This window comes from Schistocerca gregaria, chromosome 10 (genome assembly GCF_023897955.1).
Source record: "Schistocerca gregaria isolate iqSchGreg1 chromosome 10, iqSchGreg1.2, whole genome shotgun sequence".
In the NCBI taxonomy this organism is placed as follows: domain Eukaryota; kingdom Metazoa; phylum Arthropoda; class Insecta; order Orthoptera; family Acrididae; genus Schistocerca; species Schistocerca gregaria.
In genome coordinates this window covers 162746494-162769825 of record NC_064929.1, presented here as the reverse complement: position 1 = coordinate 162769825, position 23332 = coordinate 162746494, and positions in this window count along the sequence as shown.

Genomic DNA, 23332 nt, shown 5'->3' with positions numbered 1-23332 from the left:
TGAAAATAGTGTGAAAGCCTTTTATATGACAGTAGATCACTTAAAATTTCATATCATCATCATCATCATCATCATCATCATCAAAGAAGAAAACCAACAGAAGACATCACTGATTTCGATTTCTAGCCATACACTGCCCCCCCCCCTCCTTCCCCCCAAATGCCACACCAGCAGCTATAGTCTGTCTGTAAACTGAAGAGCGAGCAGCGCTTTTGGTGGGGGAAGTGCCCTTTCCCCGAAGAACCTTGCCACTAGGGATATTTGCGCAGAACGAGCGTTCGATCGTCTCTGACGTAATTACGGCGTGTGTTAAGGAGGCTACATAATAAGAGCGAAAACAAGGTGCATGGTTTACTGGAATCGCCGCGAAAAAAAAACTAATAATTTAGGTAGGAAACCCATCGTTATAGACAGTTTCACAAAATCGGTCATTCGACAAACGATGGAGGACTTTTACATACACCAAAAAATAATGCCCACATTACGGAAATTACTCACTGGCGTGAAACAAAAAATACATTTTTGTTGCAGAAAGATGTTTTACACAAAACATTGCGTGAAATAGGATTTACCTGGAAATACTTTTCACACATGTTTACGAAGACAATGACAAAAAAATCTGTGCAAATCGAGCTAATACAATACACGTAATTAAAAAATTTCGGATTAATTTTTAAACACTCTTCGTGTTGCAATAATTGTTAAGTTTTAATGCACCCCTTAACAGAAAACTTCTACCTTTTAGTAGAAACACAAAGTAAGAACAAGCCTTAAATTCTACAGATTGATTGCACTATATCTGGTTCGTCTTACGGATAGAGGAACATACATTCATATGAATAGGCATTCGGTTCTATGTTTGTAGTGGAATCCTGACTTCCGTTCTTATGTTAATATTATTTACTCTACAATGTTTTGTTTCGAAGAAGCTATCGTCTTTTGTTTTCCTTATACTCTTAACGCATTTGTCTAAAAATAAACGCAGACAGGACGTATCTGTACACGGCGTCGCCACAGATTTAAAGCGCGCGCCGCGGCAGGGACTGTACTGCGTGGGGGAACAGCCTGTAGAAGCGCCCTGTGACGTAGCAGGGTAGGCAGAGTGGGGACTCGTGCGCTCGCTCTTCAGTTTACCGACAGACTATACAGTAAATACAGTGGACAATGACTTCTAGTTTGATCTAGTTTAAGACTGTTTATTTTTAAGTAACATTTCTCTATATGTATGTATGTATAAACGCCTGAAGATAAACAGAACATGTTCGAAACGCGTTACATTATGTTACATTAAGCATAAAGTAAAAAGTGACCGGTAGCAGAAACTTGAAATAAGTAATTATCCCACACAGTCACAGTGCACAAACATAGCCATTATGGCTGAAAATAATTATGACCAGAACAGCCTGTCTTCCTGTTTGTGGGCCCAACCCGACACTTGAAGGACCACATCATCTTCCACTAGCGGAGGTTTACGCGGAGTGAAGTCACAGTCGCGCTGACACCTCCAGACATGGAACGGGCGGAGCAGTGTTTACCCTGGTAGCAGATGGGCCAATTGGGGCAATACTCCGGGAACGCCGTGGCGTGTGTGAAATGCGCGCAAGCGCATGACACGCGCATCTGCACCATACCGAGAACCGCCACGCCGACCTGTGGCGGCAGGGACACCGCAACATCGCGACTTCCGGTATATCCTGGGCTGGCGCCACGACAGGAAGAAGAAACGAAGACGAGGGCGCGGTAGGATGGCCCGCGCCTGTGGACCTACTGCACCCGTCACTCTGCAAACACCTCGAGCGCTCGCCACAAGCATAGGCGCCGCTCCGCCGACAGATTCATATTTTTGCAAGATGTGACTCAATATTGTGCAGCTTTTTTCAGGCAGGGCAACGGCCTTGCCGTAGTGGATACACCGGTTCCTGTGAGATAACCGAAGTTAAGCGCTGTTGGGCGTGGTCGGCACTTGGATGGGTGACCATACAGGCTGCCATGCGCTGTTGCCATTTTTCGGGGTTCACTCAGCCTCGTGATGCCAATCGAGGAACTACTCGACCGAGAAGACCGGTCAAGAATACCACCATAACGACTGGGAGAGCGGTGTGCCTACCCCACGCCCCACCTATCCGCATCCTCCACCGAGGATGGTCCCGGTAGGCCACTCGTGGCCTGAAGACGGAGTGCTTTTTTTCAGACAGTATTTCGTTATAGATACCTGATACACCTACAAAATGTATTAAGTTACTACACTGAAGAGCCACAGAAACTGGTACACCTGCTTAGTATCGTGTAGAGCCAACGCGAGCAAGCAGAAGTGCCGCAACACTATATGGCATGGACTCGAATAATGTCTGAAGTAGTGATGAAGGGAACTGACACCATTAGTCCTGCATGGCTGTGCATAAATCTGTAAGAGTACGGGGTGGGGTGAGTCAGAGATCGCTGATGATGGACAACACGTTGCAAACCCTAACAGATATGCTCAATAATGTTCATGTTTGGGGAATTTGGTGGCCAGCGGAAGTGTTTTAAACAGAAGAGTGTTGCTGGAGCCACGCTGTAACAATTCTGGACGTGTGGGGTGTCGCATTGTCCTGCTGAAATAGCCCAAGTCCGTCGGCATTCACAACGAACACGAATTTGTGCAGATGATCAGACGGGATGCTTACGTACGTGTCAGGGTCATATCTAGACGTACCAGAGATTCTGTATCACTCCAACTGTACACACCCCACACCATTTCAGAGCCTCCCCCAGCTTGAACAGTCCCCTACTTACATGCACGGGCGGAACAGTTGCACTTCCGTCACGTCGAACGATTCTCCTCAGTCGTCGTTGGTCCCGTTGTTGCAGGTTCTTTTTCAGGAATCAGCGATGTCGGAGATTTGACGTCGTACCGGATTCCCGACAGTCAACGTACACTAGTGCGTTGGTGATACGGGAAAATCCCTACTACATCGCTACCTCTGAGAAGCTGTGTCGCATCGCTCTTGCCCCGCTATAGTACCGAGTTCAAAGTCACTTAAATAGTGGTATCCTGCCATTGTAGCATCAGTAACCGATCTAAATACTGCGCCAGACACTCGTTGTCTGCTATAGGCTCTGCCGATCGCAGCATCGTATTCGGATTGTTTACATATCTCTGTATTTGAAAACGTATACCTGTAGCAGTTTCTTTGGCGCTTCAGTGTATAAGAAGAATTAATTTACTAATATGGGACACGAACAGCAAGGGTACCGACACACTTCCCTGTGGCACGTCCGTGACTTAGATCCGTCGATGACTCTCCAGCCATCTTTGTTTGTACCCTATACAATTGTACTTTCGATAATACGCGCATGTGTGATACTGAGTCACAATTGTCTTCTCCAAAAGTATATTTCCGAATATAAATCTACAGTTACACCCCTTGAGCCTGCAATGTTCCCTGGCGTCATGGTTGTGATCTTTCCTGAACCATAACCATTTACTCCTTTTTTTTTTCTTTTGTTGGCAAATGGTGCCCTGGAAGAAAGACTCGTTAAGCATCAGTATGATGCAATATTTGTCTTATTTTATAGCCACAATCGTCGAAGTAAAAAGCAAAAACTCGTCAATCTGGAAATTCTCGAGACAGATTAATAAGAAACAGAATAAAGATAAGACTGTAGTTTTAATGATTCTTGTGTTCCACGTATTCTCTCCTCACACGTGTGTGTGTGTGTGTGTGTGTGTGTGTGTGTGTGTGTGTGTGTGTGTGAGTGTGATGGGGCTTGCGGGCGCTTTGAGTACAACGCACAGAACGCTCAAAAATCCATGTGAAATTGTCAGAAGAGTCCTTCGATGGGTAGTTGGTCAAATCAAGCTTAACATTCGTGCATTATTCGGTCTTGGAGAACCATCAAAGACGCATTCTTTGTCGTTTTCAGATGTGATAATACGAAATCTCGTTACTCTTAAATTTCAATTAATTCACTATAGGCGTCAAAGCATCGCAGTTTTGTTAGAGGGTCAAGGTGTGAAAGACAGTCTCTGCACATTCTTTTCTTTTCTTCAAAACATTCTTGAGACGGTCTTGAACACCTGAATTAGAAATGTTCAGTTCGTTGTTCCATTACAATCTGTGACATAACTATGTCTACACGTCCAGTCTTTAACAATGCCTACTCACAACTGACTGGTCAAATCCACAACTGCTGTTGACAGTTGCTAGCTCAGCTATCACCGTAATAACTGCTCTGAGGTCACATACGCCAGGAATAAAATCAGTCTCTTAATTTTTTGGAAGGACGGTAAATGCAGGATGCGGCAAATAAAAGTGGCCCGGAAACAGAGTTCTAGAATACAAAGAAACAAAGCAGAGGAAAGGAAATCCATAAATAACCATAGGAGATGCCGAAAGTGACCTTCATTCATCTCTTATCACTTTTGGGCCCTGATCAGCAAGTTGAAGGTGGATCGAAGCTGGACTGCTGAAATTGCTGTAGTATCATTGTAAAAGTTCTGCTGCAGTTCCTGAAGACAATAAGGGCTGTTGCGATCCTCCTTAGACTTGAGGGCTGCCCACACAAAGTAATGACATGGTGAGAGATCAGATGACCAGGGTCATCTGGGGCCGGGATCAGACTGACCTCTGCTAACAACTCTCTCAGACGTGAAGTTTGTGTAATTGTGCTCCAAGGTTCAGTCGCCTGTATGGGCAGTTGCTCCATCCTGTTGGAAGTAATTGTTGGTCTTTTCCTCTTCCCTTTAGCTGCCACAAATTCTCATAATTTCACGTCCAATCGTATCCCCTCGTCCGGACCACTTTATTTGTTCCACCCTGTATTTCGGTAGTCGAATCTAGATGGAGAGTACACTAGGTGAACGCTCTTTGTGATGCACAAAATCTCTCCTGTAGTGTATGCTGCTGCTTCTCATCTTCATCAGTCCTAGCTGCTGAAGTTCTCAGACTGCGGAGTAATCCTCAAGAAGGAAAATGTACAATCGTTTGTCTCGTTTCTCTCGAGGTAGTTCTGAAACAGTGTTAACAGTTTCGAAACCGAAGACGAAACAGATGAAAAAACTGTAAACGATTATTAGTGACTCATATTTGGAACTTCGTGTCTCTTGAATCTGCAGGCTACCGCGAGGGCAGTCACTGAAAGTAAAAACCTTCTGGGTTGTTAGGCCGCGAGGTTTCGATCCCTCTGCTGTGATACTCTTTGGGATGTTGAGCTGTTCACAGTTACCTGTGTAGCTCAAGATCCTGAAGAAGATCACAGTAGATGGGTCGAAACATCGATCGTTTAGAAATTCACTGCAGGAGAGATTTTGTGCATCATGGAGAGCGTTCACGTAGAGTACTCCCCATCTAGATTAGACTACCGTAATACAGCGTGGAACAAATAAAAGTGGATACGATTGTACGTGAATAATTATGACGTGGAGTAACACCCAGAAGATTTTTGCCTTCATTATGTGTTACTCTGTACAGTCGGCTGCTACTGAACCAGAGTTCGAACGTTGACGACAGTTGAGAATCAGGGATCTCGGACGATCCTAAAATTGGAAACTGAGATCGACGAGGACGATGTTGAAACAAATTGGTCCGGAGTTGGAGTCTACAGTAGCAACCAGTATCGAATATCTGTGAATATTTCTTTGATAAAAAAGTATGGAGATTTTTCTAAAAATGGCTTTGCTATTAGTCACAAACAGCATATGTGCACCAGACCAGGAGAAATATATTTCTTATTTAGGTGTCTTCCTCTCTCAAACATGGTAGTACAAGAGGAAACAGTGTGTGGGTGTATGAGGAGACTCGGTGTTGCAGCAGTGAGAGTAGGGGGTATATGTTTAGAGGAAGAGTTTTTTTAAGCGAGTACGATGCTAGAGGCAGTAAAAACAAGAGCAATTTCTGGGAACCGCAGAACATAACGAAAATAAAAATGTGCCGGAGAGGGATGTAGCTAGCGGTGGCGGAGGCCACCGAGACTCTTGTGTACAGGAAAAGCGGCAGCGCTACATACGTAAATGCAAACAGAAGGCCCGCCGTATTAAAATATATCGGCGCCGGTTTAAAGAATTGTTGCCTGCGCTGGCGCCGGGGGAGAGAGGCAAACGTGCGCGCGTCGGGGCCGGCTAAGCCGGCTTGCGGGGGTGGCAAGGGGAGTTTGGGGCGCCGCCGGTATCTTTCACAATTATAAGTTATATATTTAGCAAGAGACTCTGTTATCTGAGAGGGTGTGCCCGCGGGCCGGTGTATAAACTGGACGCTCGGCTGGGGTTGGCAGGGAGCATGTGTGGGGGCGCAGGCGGCGTGTAGTAAGAGGGCTAATAGTGATTTGTGGCCGCCTATAGGCAGGCCCTCGCGTTTTGCGTGCGGACTGGACTCCAGCCCCCTCCACGAAGCGCTGGCGCCGTAGCCTCCGACCACTCCAGCGTCCCCTCCCTTCCCCCGGAATTAATGGGAAATTAGTACACGCTGCGCGCGACCAGGTGGAGGGGTTGTGGGCCGAAATCTGGCACTCCTGTGGGGAGCAGGGAGGGAGGGCGGATAGAGAAAGGAGGGGGGGGGGGGGGAGAGAGGAAGAGTGTGTGTGTGGCAGATTTTGAGGCTAGTGTGTGTGTGTGCGCGCGCGAGTCGGCCTCCAGGTTTCCAGTTCACTTTTGCAGCGAGGGAGGCCGTATTGTTAGGGTGGTAGCGGTGCTGTTCGTTTCGTTTAGGCCCCGAGGCTGTAAACGCGGGCGGGGAAGCGGCGGTTGCGTAATAAAGCACTGGCTGCGGGCGCGCGCTCCGCTTGTCGGACAAATCCAACCCCCTCCGTGTCTGGCTTACCCCGGGTCGTTCATTTTTAGAGCGTGTCGGGTGATTACTTTTTTAACTCGGCGATCATACGCCATCAGCAATGCAGCGCCCCCAGCAGACGAGGAACGGAAAAAAAAGGCAAAACAAGACACCTGTAGCGATCGGCGCGGATAGTCCTGGCACGGTCGCCAGTTGATTCAACTGTGCTGTGCAAGACAGTAGCGTCCACGGCTGTTCTGCTTCTAATAGTTCATCATCTGCTAGTAAACTAACTCTTTCTTAATATTTATTCTATAACAAGGAATAGGCACTTTTGATGAGAAGGGAAAATACAAGGTGCGTCAAAAAATTTATACACACTTTGAAGCGTGATAGAAAATTTATTTCCCGTTCTACAATGTTACATTTCTGGAAATGAAAAGCTTAAACTCCAATTGGAAAAATAAATGTACTTTGCAAATGTGATTAATCTTCAAACTGGTGGCCTTAAGCATCAATACATTTCTGAGAACGAGTCACCACTGATTCCGTACATCGTACCAAAGTGTCCAATGTGATTTCTGTGCACACCGCCTGAATCTCATTCCAAAGTGTGTCCAGTTTACGTGGTTTATGTTTGTACACCTCACGTTTTACTGTGCCCCATAAGAAGAAATCCAACGGTGTGAGATCTGGAGAACGTGCAGGAAACTCGATTGGTCCCCTGCGTCCTATCCACTGGCCTGGAACATTGTGATCCAGGTATGCTCGTACGTCCCTATGATAGTGCGGCGGGGCGCCATCTTGTTGGAAATAAAATTTATCACTACCGTATAATGCACGAATGGCAGGGATAATGGAGTCAGCAAGCATTGTTACGTACGTTTCTCTACTAACAGTACGTTCAAAGCGGAAATGCCCAATGGGTCCCCTTGCAGACAAACGACACCACACATTTACACCAGGCAAATTCACAGCCTGTAATGTGAGGATTATCTTCAGCCCAGTAAACACAATTGCCTATTGACAGTTCCATTGAGTTTGAATTGGGCTTCATTCGACCAAATTATGCTACCCATAAATCCCGGTTTACGTCTCACCATCTCCTAAACCCATTCACAAAATTCTAACCTTCGATCTGCATCGCCGTCACTTGGCTGTTGCACCAGCCTTGGAATGTACACACGGAACTTGTCTTTCTTCAGAATGCGTAGCACACTACTAGCACTTACATTCACATGCCGCTTGCCTTGGAGATTTTTGTGGTGAAACAGTTCCAAGACCGCAGTTGTCGAATCATCACTTGTAGCTGTACGAGGTCTCCATGATCGACCTTTGTGCACATCACACACTGTTCCACGAAAATCGAATTTGTCTCTTAGACGTGTAATCGTTAACCTTGAAGGTGGTTCTGTACCATACTCACTTCTCCACTGTCTTCGAACCGCAGCTACATTCTCAAACTTCCAGTACCGCTAAATTATCTTCTCCCGCGCTTCAAAGGTCAAACGCACGTCCGCCATGATGCAGTTACTTCCTTGCCACTGGTGCTACCTGTTGAAGAAACAATATTACTTTCTCATAGATATTTAACCTTCTAGAACGGAAATAAATTGTCTATGACAGTTCAAAGTGTGTATACATTTTTTTTGACGCACCCTGTATTTATCTTTGTAGGCATCTCTCCTTCCTTTCGTTACGGTCATCATTTAACGTAAAGGTGTGTCTACACAGGCCATATTTCAAGACAGTGTGCGGTTGCTGCAGTATCGCCATTACCCTTACCGGAATACATGCAATATTATGGTATACACAGGAAATACTTGCAGCAGCATTTGCAAGTAGATTGCGACGTATTGCCAGGGTGTTGTCCTCCAAGGCAGGAGAGTTTTATATGGCCCACCCATAGCTACCTCCATCCTTCTATGGAAAGATTTCCCTCTCACTCTCAGCCTTCCTTCCTCTTTCTCAAGTCGAGAGTCCCAAGTCCTGGGATACGTGCGGCAAAAACATCATTATTTCACTTTAGTTCGAAATATGTCACAGGTACATAGAAGCATTTACTTTACTGTGGGCTATATGCGTAGAAGAGAGGAAACTAGAAAACCACAATGAGCGGTAAGTAACATAATCGAAGATCGAACTCTGTAAATGGACAGTTTCCCTGCAAGTGTCTTAGAAGATCGACAGTTGTGAACCATAATTCCGTTCTACATAGGGTTAACTTTTTTGAATTTCCATCATATGTGTTTCTGTGCTCACAGGCGGGGTCTTACCAGTCGTCTTTGTTTTGTGTTACAGTCTTCACATACATTGCCTGGGGTTACAGTTGTGCAATCGACTTACCCCTGCGGATTTTGGAATTACCTGCATCGAGTGACCTTATCAATAAACAGATCGCTCCCCTTTAGGATCCCGTGTATTTAATTACAGGTGTCACACAATAGATAACTTAATGTACTGAATTAATTAAACAGTGGTGACACCAACATACATGAAACATTGGTAATGTAACTCACAAAATTCACAAAGAATGATAATGAATGAAAGAATGGTGCCCATACAGTCCTATTCATTAAATATCCCTATAGACTTCAATTTAAACACAAAATGCACAAATAACAAATAACACTTACATTCGTGAAGTATAAATACATGTTACAACCGAATTAAAGTATTAACACCTTGGTAAAGGTCGGATAAAGGATGTGGAGCGAAAAGGCTAGAATCACCACGCATTTGAGGAAGTGACTAAGTTAGTGGAAGCCGCACCTTTGCTGTCAGTCGTTGATAAAGAAAGGAAGAAAGAACAAAAAAAAAAAGAATCATGCATGGACCTACAGCCTTGACTGAGTGCCAGCCATCGTGGCCGAGCGGTTCTAGGCGCTTCAGCCTGGAACTGCGCGACGGCTACAGTCGCAGTTTCGAATCCTGCCTAGGGCATGGCTGCGTGTGATGTCCTTAGGTTAGTTAGGTTTAAGTAGTTCTAAGTTCTAGGGGACTGATGACATTAGAAGTTAAGTCCCATAGTGCTCAGAGCCATTTGAACCATTTTTGAACCTAGATCGAGTACATTCTGAATCTGCAATTAATAAGCGTACTTGAAATAAAAATGTGTAAGTGCTAACTTTAATCAGAAGTCATCGCGTGCCTCCCACAACTCGGCTATCGAACTCTGCCGTTGCTCACCGTACCACAAGGGGCTGCTGTGGTGGCTGACAAACTCTGTCATGTGTTCAAATAGTTCAAATGGCTCTGAGCACTATGCAACTTCAGTTCTAAGGTCATCAGTCTCCTGGAACGTAGAACTACTTAAACCTAACTAACCTATGGACATCACACACATCCATGCCCGAAGCAGGATTCGAACCTGCGACCGTTGCCGTCGCGTGGTTCCAGAGTGAAGCGCCTAGAACCGCTCGGCCACCGTGGCCGGCTATGTCATGTGTACTGCATCGAATGGTGCTCTCCCTCAGAGCCCGGAGTCGAAGCCTATTTCCTGGAATAGTCCCTGTCGAGTCTTGTGTGGAAGACCCAGGAAGAAGTGTGGACCTTCTGCGTAATTTTCATGGCCATTGACGGTGGCTCTGCCGAGTGCCAACCAGTCCGATAAGTTTTAATAAGACACCGGTCTCCCTGTTAATATAATTAACCAATAGTGTTGATTTTTAATGCTGGAGCTTTGAAACAGACAGCATCTGACTCGCACTGCCTGCCCTATTTCGTGTTACAACCGGTAACACTTCCTCCGTTCTCCCATTCTAGAATTTATTTAGTCTAGCAATGGCAGCTGCTGTTACAGTTTCTTAGCAAAGATGAACTACCGCAGTTAGATCGGCTCCAGTCTATAGGCTGTTGGAGCCAAGCTTCCAAGCACGAAGGTGCAGGATGGCCTATTCTCATACAGCCACATACATCTCATTACTCAACTGTCCCTTGTCCAGCGTTTCCCAGAATATAGGACTCGTGCAGGGCTTGGTTCTTTACAGTTCTGCAAGTCATGTAACTGTTAGATTCTGGGAAAATGTCGCAATGCGCCTCTGGCACTGGCTGACACTTTTATTCCTCAATAGCCTCCTGTTGCTTAGGATGCCAGTATTGCAGCCTTCTGAGAAAGCGCAGATGACACATGTCTGGTGGGCCTCAGCTCACGCACAGTACACTGCGCCGAATGGCTTCTCACCTGGCGTCTCTCCTCCATCAGCGGTGGTGACACGTGGTCGCTGGAAAGGATCCGTGGCTCCTCAGGACAAATGGTTCGAAATAGCCCTCCCTTCTCCACTGTACGAGACTTCGCTCGAGATGCATTCAATGAGATTCTAGGCTACACGTTTAAGTTTTTCTCAAGGAGAAGAAATTTACGTTAGATTTTAGTAGCGGGACGTGGGTATCACTGACGTTAACTTTACCAATAATCATACTTTCGTTTCTAGGCTGAAATTAATTTAAAATAGATGGGTTTATAGATTTAATGGAATTTGATTATCATGCATAGCAGTTTCGATATAATCGGTCACAAATGGCTCTGAGGACTATGGGACTTAAGTTCTGAGGTCATCAGTCCCCTAGAGCTTAGAGATACCTAAACCTAATCAACCTAAGGAGATCACACACGTCCATGCCTGAGGCAGGATTCGAACCTGTGACCGTAGCAATCGGTCACACATCAGTTGTTTTTTCACGCCCCAAGACTCTGGTCGTACATGTATCGCATTTAAGAAATTCGTAGATCTCTGACGATGCTGATGATCAACAGTAAAATTTTAAGATGAAGCATTATCGAAAATTACATTAATCGACTGCTTGCGGTTTTCTACCAAAGCGTTGCATGTGCTTGGTACGAAAGAGGTATATCAGTGAGATTCATAAATTTAGACAACATTGTCTAATCTGGTGCTATATTTAGATTAAGAATCAACAGTCGAAAACGCAATAATATTTGTTTATTTACCGGTTTCGGGTTATGTTAAAGCAATCGCCAGAATATTTTGCCCTCTATGGCTGGTGCTGGAGTCTCCTCTCTTTCTCGAGACACTACGTGTTCTATCATGGTATCACGAAAAAACCGAGAAGCCACCAGCACAAGCCATAGGGACGTTCTCGACGGTTGATTCTAACCCAAATATCAATGGGAATTTCACTTTAAAGTGGTACCTCACACTTATGCATAAACCACCAGTAATCAAAAAGTGAAAAGAGATGGTCAGTCTGGTTGTAACTTCTGTACAGTCCCGCGCTGGGTGACCGAGCGGTGTCGGCAAGCGGGGTGCACTCAGTCCTTGTGAGGCGAACTGAGGAGCTACTTGATTAAGAAGTAGCGGCTCCGGTCTCGTAAACTGACATACGGCCGGGAGAGCGGTGTGCTGACCACGTGCCCCACCGTACCCGCATCCAGTGACGCCTGTGGGCTCAGGGTGACGCGGCGGCCATTCAGTACCTCTGGGCCTTCATGGCCTGTGCGGGAGGAGTTTAGTTTTTGGTTTTAGTAGTGACGAAGCCTAGGAACCGATGATCTTAGCAGTTAGGTCCCATATGAATTTACCTCAAATTTCCAAAATTTTCTGTAGAGTTTTTCGTACTGATATTGGTCTTACCAGTTCTCGGACGAATTTCTTTTAGACGATATATTCACAAACATGTTACAGAATTCTGGAAGAGATCTATGTCCAGAATGTTCACAAGTTAAAAATTCGAAGGTCGTTCGCTTACATAAAAAGGAACACACCCAGAAAGCCAGCCTGATCTTTGCCTTGCTAACTTGTTACTCTACGCAATATTAACGCAGTAGAACCGAGCTAGTTCGTTTAGTTTGTTGTTTTCCATTTCGCGGCCTCCGTTTGGCCTACATAAATACAGCTGACCCGTAAGTCTATTGCCGCAAACATTTCCGTGCAACTATGGCCCTAACGTACGGATGCAATTCATGTAGCAACATTTTGGAGCTACACTGCCGGCAATATGCAGTTCTTACCTTCCTTGCATATGCACCCTAAAGGAGCTAAGCCGCCTGCGGCATCTGTACGTGAATTGTACAAACTTTCTTCTGTGTGGTATCATGTTTTAGCTGTTTGTGCACCGAATTCTCTCAGGTGAAATTTGGGGATCAGCCCAGCATTGGCCTAAGTGTGTGTCTGAAACCACCAAACAACTACACTCAGGCTCTCGCGTGTACCAGCCCAAGTGACTGAGTTCCCTATTACGTAATCTTATCGCGCTGTGCGTTAAGCTATGCTATTGCAGATGTGACTAGGGTAGGAGTTTAATTAACAGCGACGAGGTCCCAGGGCCCAATACCTAAAATGAAGCGGTATCCCTTCTGCCATGAGTTCTCACTCGCCCTTTCCTACATCACTAAAACATTTGCTTTATTGTGTTGCATAGTATGCCATTATACGCTTTTGTCCATTTACTCACAAACTGTAATCTTTCGGCTAATGCTTTCTGTGTGCGGAAATTTTCGTCAGTCAACAATTTTATGTATAGCTTATAAACGGATGTAATATTTTAAGTCTTTATCGCTATTTCATTACTAACTCTTGTGGGCCATTAAATGTTCAACGCACGTATCATGTAAATGTGGTGTTTGTTCTTTCGGATATGTCTGCAAGAACAGACACTTTTGATCCTGCAATCGCTGTGAATCAAGACACAAAAAAATTTGACATTAGTTGGCGTTGATTTAAATCAATGGGGCAAGTTGAAGCCTGGTGACGGACCGACACAAGCCTGAAAGAACAGACGGCACACACGAGTACAATTAAGGCGATGATATACGGAAGCCGTGTTGCGGTAGTCCATACGGTTGCGCTGCCTACTGTGTCCGCGTGGGTGGTGGTTACTGTTTCTGCCTAATAAGCAGGAGACCTGGGTTTGAATCCCGGGCCGGCATAAGTTTTCAACACGCCCTGTTGATATAAATCAATGCCCACTGAAAACTAATGTATTTAACAGCATTGTGTATTTGTCATGTCATCTATTGCTGCTATGGGTTCTGAGGTGTGATTTCATAATACTTCCAATATCCACGAGAACAAACACTACGTTTGGCAACCAATCAGCTACCTAGTGACAAACAAACAAGCAGTTTCTAGAAACTTATTCCACAGATTAAACAAAACACCCATGCGGAAACACGGCTACACGCAGAATTAAACATATTTTTAGAAAATCTTAGATAAATTTTGAAACGCATGTGAGCTAGAAACTGAGTCACATAATTCGCGAAATAGGTAACGAAACAATGCTATGACACACCACACATAGAAAACCAGAAAACTGAGGATAACAACCACGAAACAGCCCACCAGAAGAATATCCGTGTCTTCCCCACCCTCTTCCACCCAAAAATTGAAGTGTAATACCTTCATAATAATATCAAAATTGTCAGCAAAAATGCATACACAATGTAGAAACACGGATTCCAGACGGGATGCTGCACATAAGACAACAGTAAAATTAAGAACAGACGGATATGATGGTCACCCTTGAAACCTAATAAACAATTTACATTGTACAAATGATGGTCAGTTAATAGATAACAATCGTTACCCAATCAACATGAAACAGGCTTAATAATATTTAAGTCCATCGACGACATGTACCAAAAGAACGACCGTGAAAAACATATACATTCAAAAATCGTTCAAATGTGTGTGAATTCCTGAGGGACCAAGCTGCCGAAGTCATTGGTCCTTAGACTTACACACTATGTAAACTAACTTAAACTACTTATGCTAAGAACACACACACACACCTATGCCAGAGGGAGGACTCGAATCTCCGGTGGGAGGGGCCGCGCAGTCTGTGACATGGCGCCTCTAACCGCGTTCCCGCTCCTCGCGGCCATTTACATTCATTGGACGGTAGCAGAAGGGAAGCAGACATTATGAACAGAAAAAGCCATGTGGGGTGTTTGACTATTATAGGTACAAAGGAAAGTGGCGAAGAGAGGACAATAAAAGAAGCAAATAATTCAAATAAACATAGGTCAGAAAACCAATGGTTTCTGCGATATGACATACGAGCAAGTGCGTTAATGTCAATGTTTAAGGTTACATTTATTGCGAAAAAACGCGAGTGAGGCGTAAATTAAGTTTGATTTTGTTACCATTCTCAGTGTCGTTACGACAAGTATATCGGTCGTGGCTCACCAGTACCACAGCCCCCAAGGTCCCCTAACTTGAAGCCGTTGGACTTCTTTTCGTGTGTGTGGTTCGGGTTATTTGAAAGATTTAGTATATTCTGGCACTGTTGAAAGTGGCAATAAAGTCTGGAAACACATTGTGGATGGCTGTCGCTGCATTCGGAGCACGTGTACTCACATCAATGAGGAGACGTGATAAAGTCTGCCGCCGTCAGATGAACGGTCGCCACGTGGAACACTTCTTCTAATGTTTTTTTCCTCAAATAAGTATCCACAGTAGGGATCATAAGGGACTCTGTTACGAGGTGTTCATGTACTCAGTCGTGATACCTCGTGTCTGGGAAACTATTGGTTTCTGGACCTACAATAATTAGGATTATTTATCTATTTCATTATCCTAGCCTTGCCTCTTTGTTTTGTACCTGTAATAATCAAACTCACTGCATAAAGAACACAAGCGGGAATAATTAAGTGTTAAGTAAGCCAAACCAGCTAGCCGCGCGGTCTAACGCGCTGCTTCCCGAGCGGGAAGACGTGTCGGTTCCCCCGCCCGAATCCGCCCGGCGGATTTGTGTCGAGTTCCGGTGTGCCGGCCAGCCTGTGGATGGTTTTTAAGGCGGTTTTCCATCTGCCTCGGCGAGTTCGGGCTGGTTCCGCTTATTCCGCCTCAGTTACACTAAGTCGCCCATTGCCGCGCAAACACTGTCTCCACGTACACGTACACCATCGTTACTCTACCACACAACATTTGGGGTTACACTCGTCTGGAATGAGACGTTACTTGGGGGCCGAACCGCCCAATAACCCTGGGTTCGGTGAGGGGCGGCGGTGGTGTGGGTGGACTGCTGTTGCCTGTTGTGGGTTTGTGAACCACTGAGGGCTATGGCGGGGCGAAGCCTCTCCGTCGTTCTAGGTTCCCGGTTTACTACACAATACACTAGTGTTAAGTATTTAGTAATACCGTACCTGAATAATGTGCTTGCGGTTTGCAGTGCAGAAGACCAAAAACGCTATCAAAGTACCTACAGCTCAAACCGTACCAACATTTCGACTGGAGCACTCGTACCAACGAGCACGCAAGGCAAACTTCTACCGAGACGAACCTTCTCATCCTATGGTCGACACACTGGAGAACTGCTACGATTAATCAGAGTATAAATAGGCTTTACTGATAGTTCAGTTCTGACATATGATAGTAAATTCCATCATCGGCTGTGTAAATGTAATATGAGTGAAATATGATGAAAACGCGGGTAACCTACTAGAAAGTACATGGACTGGAGCCATGAATACACGAATGAAGCCAGTCACACCGACACTTACATAGGTGGCTGAAGACATTCTTTCTTCCACATAGCGGAGTTTGTGTTTTATCCTGAGGCGAGACAGTGCAATGGCTGCATTTAAGCCCCGTTGTACACTTACCAGTTGGCAGCGAACTGTTGAACAGCCACAGGCTAATCGGTCCATAAACCATGTATCTCGAATTAAGAGCGTTGGTTTGGGTGCTAAGCTATGGACGTTGGTGGACATGATTGTATTTCGTATTTTGGCAACGTTTTCTTTCCGTTCTAATTTCTCCTTCGTCCTGTTCTTTCTTTCTTCTGGGAGTTACGGGGTAGGTGGCCCTTGCGCGCTGCCGAGCATTGCCCCTGTTGACCCAACCAGATCACGCCCCTGTAGAAATGCGCCAGTCGCCTTCAGGACACTTTGCATTCAACATTTGTTTTTAGTCCCGAATGGCTAAAAAAACGAACAATAATAACTATTATTATAAATCAGTAACAGATTCTCTGTTACTATTGGTTGTCCGTCTTGAGCTGACAACAATTTAATTAAAAATAATTACACCAGACGCGTTTCGCTTTTTTTTTTTTTTTTTTTTAAGAAAATCGTCTTCCGTAGTTATTCTGCAAATTGGATAGATACGTTAGTAAATTTTTGATTGTTTTGATTTGAAAACAGCAAGTTACTTTTTATCTGCAAGTTACTTACGGTGTTTCTTTACGTATTCTGCTGCTTCCCTCCCTGTTAGCAGTGGTTGGCGTTAAAGGGCTTCACTTCACATTTGCACTTTTTTTAAGTTCTGCAGTATTTCCTGCGCTGCATTATTTACACGTTACTTTCTTCAACGTTTCCTCATTCAACATTGCTACAATGTATATGTCTCTTCGTTTTCGTTCACGTTGTGAGTGTCGCCAACCTTAATTTGTAAAGTTGTCTTTTACGTATCAAGTGGACTTTTTTTGAGGAGGGGAGGGGACAAGGCGAGGATGAGTCTGGACGGTGATTATAGGACAGAATTTGTATCTTATCAATTTACAAAAGTGAAAGAGCAAAATAGACAGTTAAATTTCTTGGGAATCGCACACAAAACAACCAACACAGATTTCACATATTCCGAAAGTCGACAACAAGAGGCACAATTATACATGAGACATCACAACGCCCCATTTCTGAAAGACAGGCAGCACTTAGAGTGCTTCAAATGGCTCTGAGCACTATGGGACTCAACAACTCAGGTCATCAGTCCCCTAGAACTTAGAACTACTTAAACCTAACAAACGTAAGGACATCACACACATCCACGCCCACGGCAGGATTCGAACCTGCGACCGTAGCAGTAGCGCGGTTCCAGACTGAAGCGCCTAGAACCGTTCGGCCACAACGGCCGGTCATCACTTAGATACGTACATCAGAGAGTAAACACAGTACCATTAGATACAGACAATTACAAAAAAGGAATGAATACCATATTACAAACAGCCACAAGCGGTGGATACATAAAGAACTAAGTAGCAAAGCTCGACAAAAAAAATCCAAGAAACAAAGTAGAACAAAGACCCAGTTGTCACCAACACACGGACAAAATCACAGACAAACAAATACACAAAATACAAGAACAGAAGCGACACAAAGTGCGAAAGAAATAGAAAATAAAAGATTGTACACAATGATATACAATCACACACACACACACACACACACACACACACACAAACACAATATCCAACTTTTTTTTTTTTTTGACAAAGCATAAAAGTAGCCCACCAAAGTTCTCTCGTAGCCGAACATAACCATTTTCAGTCAATGATCGGTTAAGCTGGGCGAGAAAACCCAGTCCATTCTACATAAATGGAGCTCATGCCATTATTTAGCCACTAGCAAGTTGGGAGCATGGCATCGTGGGGTCAGCGCCACACACGACTCCCACCATCAGCTCTTTTCAACTGAAATCGGGATTCTTCCGGCAGGGCACTGTTTCGCAGTCATCTAGTGTCCGAAATTTGGTACTCTCGGCGCACTGCTGACTGTGGATCTCGGAATATAGAATTTGCTAACGATTTCCGAAATGGAATGTCCCATGCCTCTAGTTCCAACCACCATTCTGCGTTCAAATTTTCGCGATGCTGTTGTTTTTTACACTGGTGGCTCTAAATCTGCTGATCATGTGGAGTGTGCCTTCACGTCCTCTGTTGGAACGGAAAATCATCTGCTGCCACCTACATGTGGGGTGTTCACTGCGGAATTGATGGCAGTTTCCCAGGCCCTTAGCTTTATTAAACAGTCCCAACACAACCGCATTTTGTTATGTACGGACTCAATGAGTGGCCTTTTGGCTATTGACCCGTGTTTTCCGCACCATCCCTTGGTCTCTGCCATCCATGACCATCTCGTTGATATTCACTGTGCTGCTTGTTCCATTGACTTCCTTTGGGTCCCTGACCATGAGGGTATCCCGGGTAATGAGCTCGCTGATCGTTTGGCTGGGGGAGCAGTCACTTACCCCCGTTTTCTGTAACCCCTCCAGCAGCGGATTTACGGCTTCGCATCAGATCCCACTTCGCACAATCATGGGCCAACTCTTGGGAGGCTACCTCCCTGTCTAATAAACTTCGTGCGATTAAGGTGACACCAGGCCCGTGGCGTTCTTCCTTTCGCCTCTCCCGAAAGAACTCGACCACACTGTGTCGTCTCCGCATTGGCCATACCAGGCTGACCCATGGTTCTCTTTTGCGTGATGAGCCAACCCCACTTTGCGGTTCTGGAGCCTTCCAGTCAGTAGCCCACATTTTGGTTGAATGCCCCCTTCTTATGGCTCTGCGTGCTAAGTACAGACTGCCCCGCTATCGACAGGGGATCTCAAGTTGATTCCGTATTTCTAGATTTCCGGAAAGCTTTTGACACCGTTCCTCACAAGCGACTTCTAACCAAGCTGCGGGCCTATGGGGTATCGTCTCAGTTGTGCGACTGGATTCGTGATATCCTGTCAGGAAGGCCGCAGTTCGTAGTGATATCAGGTGTCCCCAGGGAAGTGTCCTGGGACCTCTGCTGTTCTTGATCTATATAAATGACCTGGGTGACAATCTGAGCAATTCTCTTGGGTTGTTCGCATATGATTCTGTAATTGGCCGTCTAGTAAAGTCATCCGAAGACCAGTATCAGTTGCAAAGCGATTTAGAAAAGATTTCTGTATGGTGTGGCAGGTGGTAGTTGACGCCAAATAACGAAAAGTGTGAGGTGATCCACATGAGTTCCAAAAGAAATTCGTTGGAATTCGATTACTCGATAAATAGTACAATTCTCAAGGCTGTCAATTGAACTAATTACCTAGGTGTTAAAATTACGAACAACTTCAGTTGGAAAGACCACATAGATAATATTGTAGGGAAGGCGAGGCAAAGGTTGCGTTTCATTGGCAGGACACTTAGAAGATGCAACAAGTCCACTAAAGAGACAGCTTACACTACACTCGTTCGTCCTCTGTTAGAATATTGCTGCGCGGTGTGGGATCCTAACCAGGTGGGATTGACGTAGGACATCGAAAGGGTGCAAAGAAGGGCAGCTCGTTTTGTATTATCACGTAATAGGGGGGAGAGTGTGGCAGATATGATACGCGAATTGGGATGGAAGTCATTAAAGCAAAGACGTTTTTTGTCACGGCGAGATCTATTTACGAAATTTCAGTCGCCAACCTTCTCTTCCGAATGCGAAAATATTTTGTTGAGCCCATCCTACATAGGTAGGAATGACCATCAAAATAAAATAAGAGAAATCAGAGCTCGAACAGAAAGGATTAGGTGTTCGTTTTTCCCGCGCGCTGTTCGGGAGTGAAAAGGTAGAGAGATAGTATGATTGTGGTTCGATGAACCCTCTGCCAAGCACTTAAATGTGAATTGCAGAGTAGTCATGTAGATGTAGATGTACCTTTGATGTTGGCTGACGATTCCCGGATGGTCGCCCCGGTTCTCGGTTTCCTCCGGGGAGGTGGTTTTTATTCTCAGTTTTAAGGTTTTTAATCTCTCTCTGGTGTTGGGGCAGGGCGGTGAGTGTTGGGGTATCTCCCACTGTAAGCCGTGTTTGGAGATTCCAGACTCCCCTCCCTGACCGAGATCATCTTTTTTTTCCCCTTTACTCTGTTTTTTTTCTTTTTTTAGGATTGGTTAGTTTCCTTTTCCGATACGCACTTCTACATTCTAGCGGTTGCACCTTTTAAGTCGCAGGTGGTCTTGCCTCTGGTGGTTCAGCACAGCGTTGGGTTCGGTCTCTTGCTGACTTACCTCATTTTGTTTTTACCATTGACAACATAAATGCCCTTTTACATTCTTTAGCCTCTTCCCTTTTATTGTTCTGACTTTTTCTGAGATGTCACACTGTCGGAATGGACCACATTTGAAACAAGGGACTGATGACCTTGCTGTTTGGTCCCTTAAACCCCAACCAACCGACCGCGTTCAAACTACCGTCGTGCGGCCACATTCCTGTCCACATTTAGAGTCACGCCAGTAGAAACAGAGCCCGTTTTCGTTTCCGTCGTTCCTACGTGTGTTGCGGCCTGCACTGTGGCGCCCCCCAGACGTGTGTGGGAACAGAACAGGTGAGGCGCTCGGCTGCGCGCCGTCGGCCAAGGCCCCGGCGCCGGCGCCCCTAGCCTCATTGGCAGCAGCGTCGCGACGCGCTCATAACCGGTGGAAGCGCATGCGCCGTGCATGCCGAGCGCCGGCGGCCGCCGTGACGCCTCACAAGTGCTCCCCACCCGCCGCCACACACCAAAGGCGGCGCCGCGCACATCCGAGGCGAGCCACGACCGCCACAACTGCATCCCCTGCAGTGCGTAGACCGTAGATCCGATGACGTAGCTTCGTGCATAGTAAACGATATTTTTCGAAAGACTACAGTTGTGTGACTGTTCATTTACGTAAATAATTACTGCGCCAGTAATGCCTTTTCATGTGTTAAAGTGTTCGTTGTATGTACAGTATGTGATTGAAAGTGTTAATGCGGAATTAACTACACTACTGATCATTAAAATTGCTACACCAAGAAGAAATGCAGATGACAGCCGGGTATTCATTGGAAAAATATATTAGAACTGACATGTGATTATATTTTCACGAAATTTGGCTGCATAGATCCTGAGAAATCTGTACCCACAACAACCACCTCTGGCCCTTACCACGGCCTTGATACGCCTGGGCATTGAGTCAAACAAGTCTTGGAAGGCGTGTACAGGAACAGCTGCCCATGCAGCTTCAACACGATACTACAGTTCATCAAGAGTACTGACTTGAGTATTGTGACGAGCCACTTGCTCGGACACCATTGACCAGACGTTTTCAATTGGTGAGAGATCTGGAGAGTGTGCTGGCCAGGGCAGTAGTCTGTATCCAGAAAGGCCCTGCAACATGCGGTCGTGCGTTATTCTGCTCAAATGTAGGTTTTCGAAGGGATCGAATGAAGGGTAGAGCCACAGGCCGTAACACATCTGAAACGTAAAGTCCACTGTTCAAAGTGCCGTCAATGCGAGCAAGAGGTGATCGAGACGTGTAACCAATGGCAACCCATACCATCGTGCTGGGTGATACGCCAGTATGGCGATGGCGAATACACGGTTACAATGTGCGTTCACCGCGATGTCGCCAACCACGGATGCGACCATCGTGATGCTCTAAACAGAACCTGGATTCATCCGAAAAAGTGACGTTTTGCCATTCGTGCACTCAGGTTCGTCATTGAGAACACCGTCGCAGGCGCTCCTCTCTGTCATCCAGCGTCAAGGGTAACCGCAGCCACGGTCTCGGAGCTGATAGTCCATGCTGCTGCAAACTTCATCGAACTGTTCGTGCAGATGGTTGTTGTCTTGCAAACGTCCCCATCTGTTGACTCAGGGATCGAGACGTGACTGCACGATCCGTTAAAGCCATGCGGATAAGATGCCTGTCATCTCGACTGCTAGTGATACGATCCGTTGGGGTCCAGCACGGCGTTCCGTATGACCCTCCTGAACCCACCGATTCCATATTCTGCTAACAGTCGTTGGATGTCGACCAACGAGAGCAGCAATCCGACCTTTATCAAAGTCGGAAACGTGATGCTACGCATTTCTCCTGCTTACACGAGGCATCACTACAACGTTGCACCTGGTAACTGCTGTTTGTGTATGAGAAATCGGTTGGAAACTTAACTGATGTCAGCACGTTTTAGGTGTCGCCACCGGCGCCAACCTTGTGTGAATGCTCTGAAAAGCTAATCATTTGCATATCACAGCATCTTATTCCTGTCGGCTAAATTTCGCGTCTGTAGCACGTCGTCTTCGTGGTGTAGCAATTTTAATGGCCAGTAGTGTACTATATGTCACGAAAGTGTACTCGGTGTAAAAGATAGTGGTGTCGTGGCCTGACGCAGAACAGAGGCAAGTTAGAGGATTTGTGGTCAGTCTGGGATTTCCGAGCGGTGAGGAGCAAATGGAGAAAGACAAATTCCCAGTGAAGGCTGGCTGACACAAGGCGTCTACGAGTCATGCAGATTGTGGAATTTGACAGAATTCGGGGCTCTGATTAAACTGTTTATTAGCGATCAGGCTAACTACTATACTGAAGGCTCACTGTAGACATTACGAAAAGCAAAGGAAACAGTTGGTTGCACAGCGGAAGTCAGTGACTGAAACGTTACGGGAAGGCGGGGCGCCAGCCGCTATTGCCTAGCGGTTCTAGGAGCTTCAGTCCCGAAGCACGCGGCTGCAACGGTTGCAGGTTTGATTCCTGCCTCGGGCATGAATGTGTGTGATGTCCTTAGCTTAGTTAGGTTTAGGTAGTTCGAAGTCTAGGGGACTGATGACCTCAGATCTTAAGTCCCATTGTGCTTAGAGCAGTTTGAACCATACAGGAAATGCAAAGGCCTTATTACGTTACACGTCCTTTGAAAGAAAATATGTAATTCCGTGATGACTGTTTGTCTTATTTGTGTCTGCTAGTTTTATAATGAATTCGTCACATATATGCTATACACATCACATTGTGCTATTACTTTCGTAGCCATCTTGCCTTTATACTAATTTCAACTACTGTATTGCTTTTCGCCTTTCCACTCGTGCGCTAGTGCGTTACCATTATCTGGAGACTCCAGAAGACCCTGTGCTCACTCCAAAATAGTGTTGAAACAC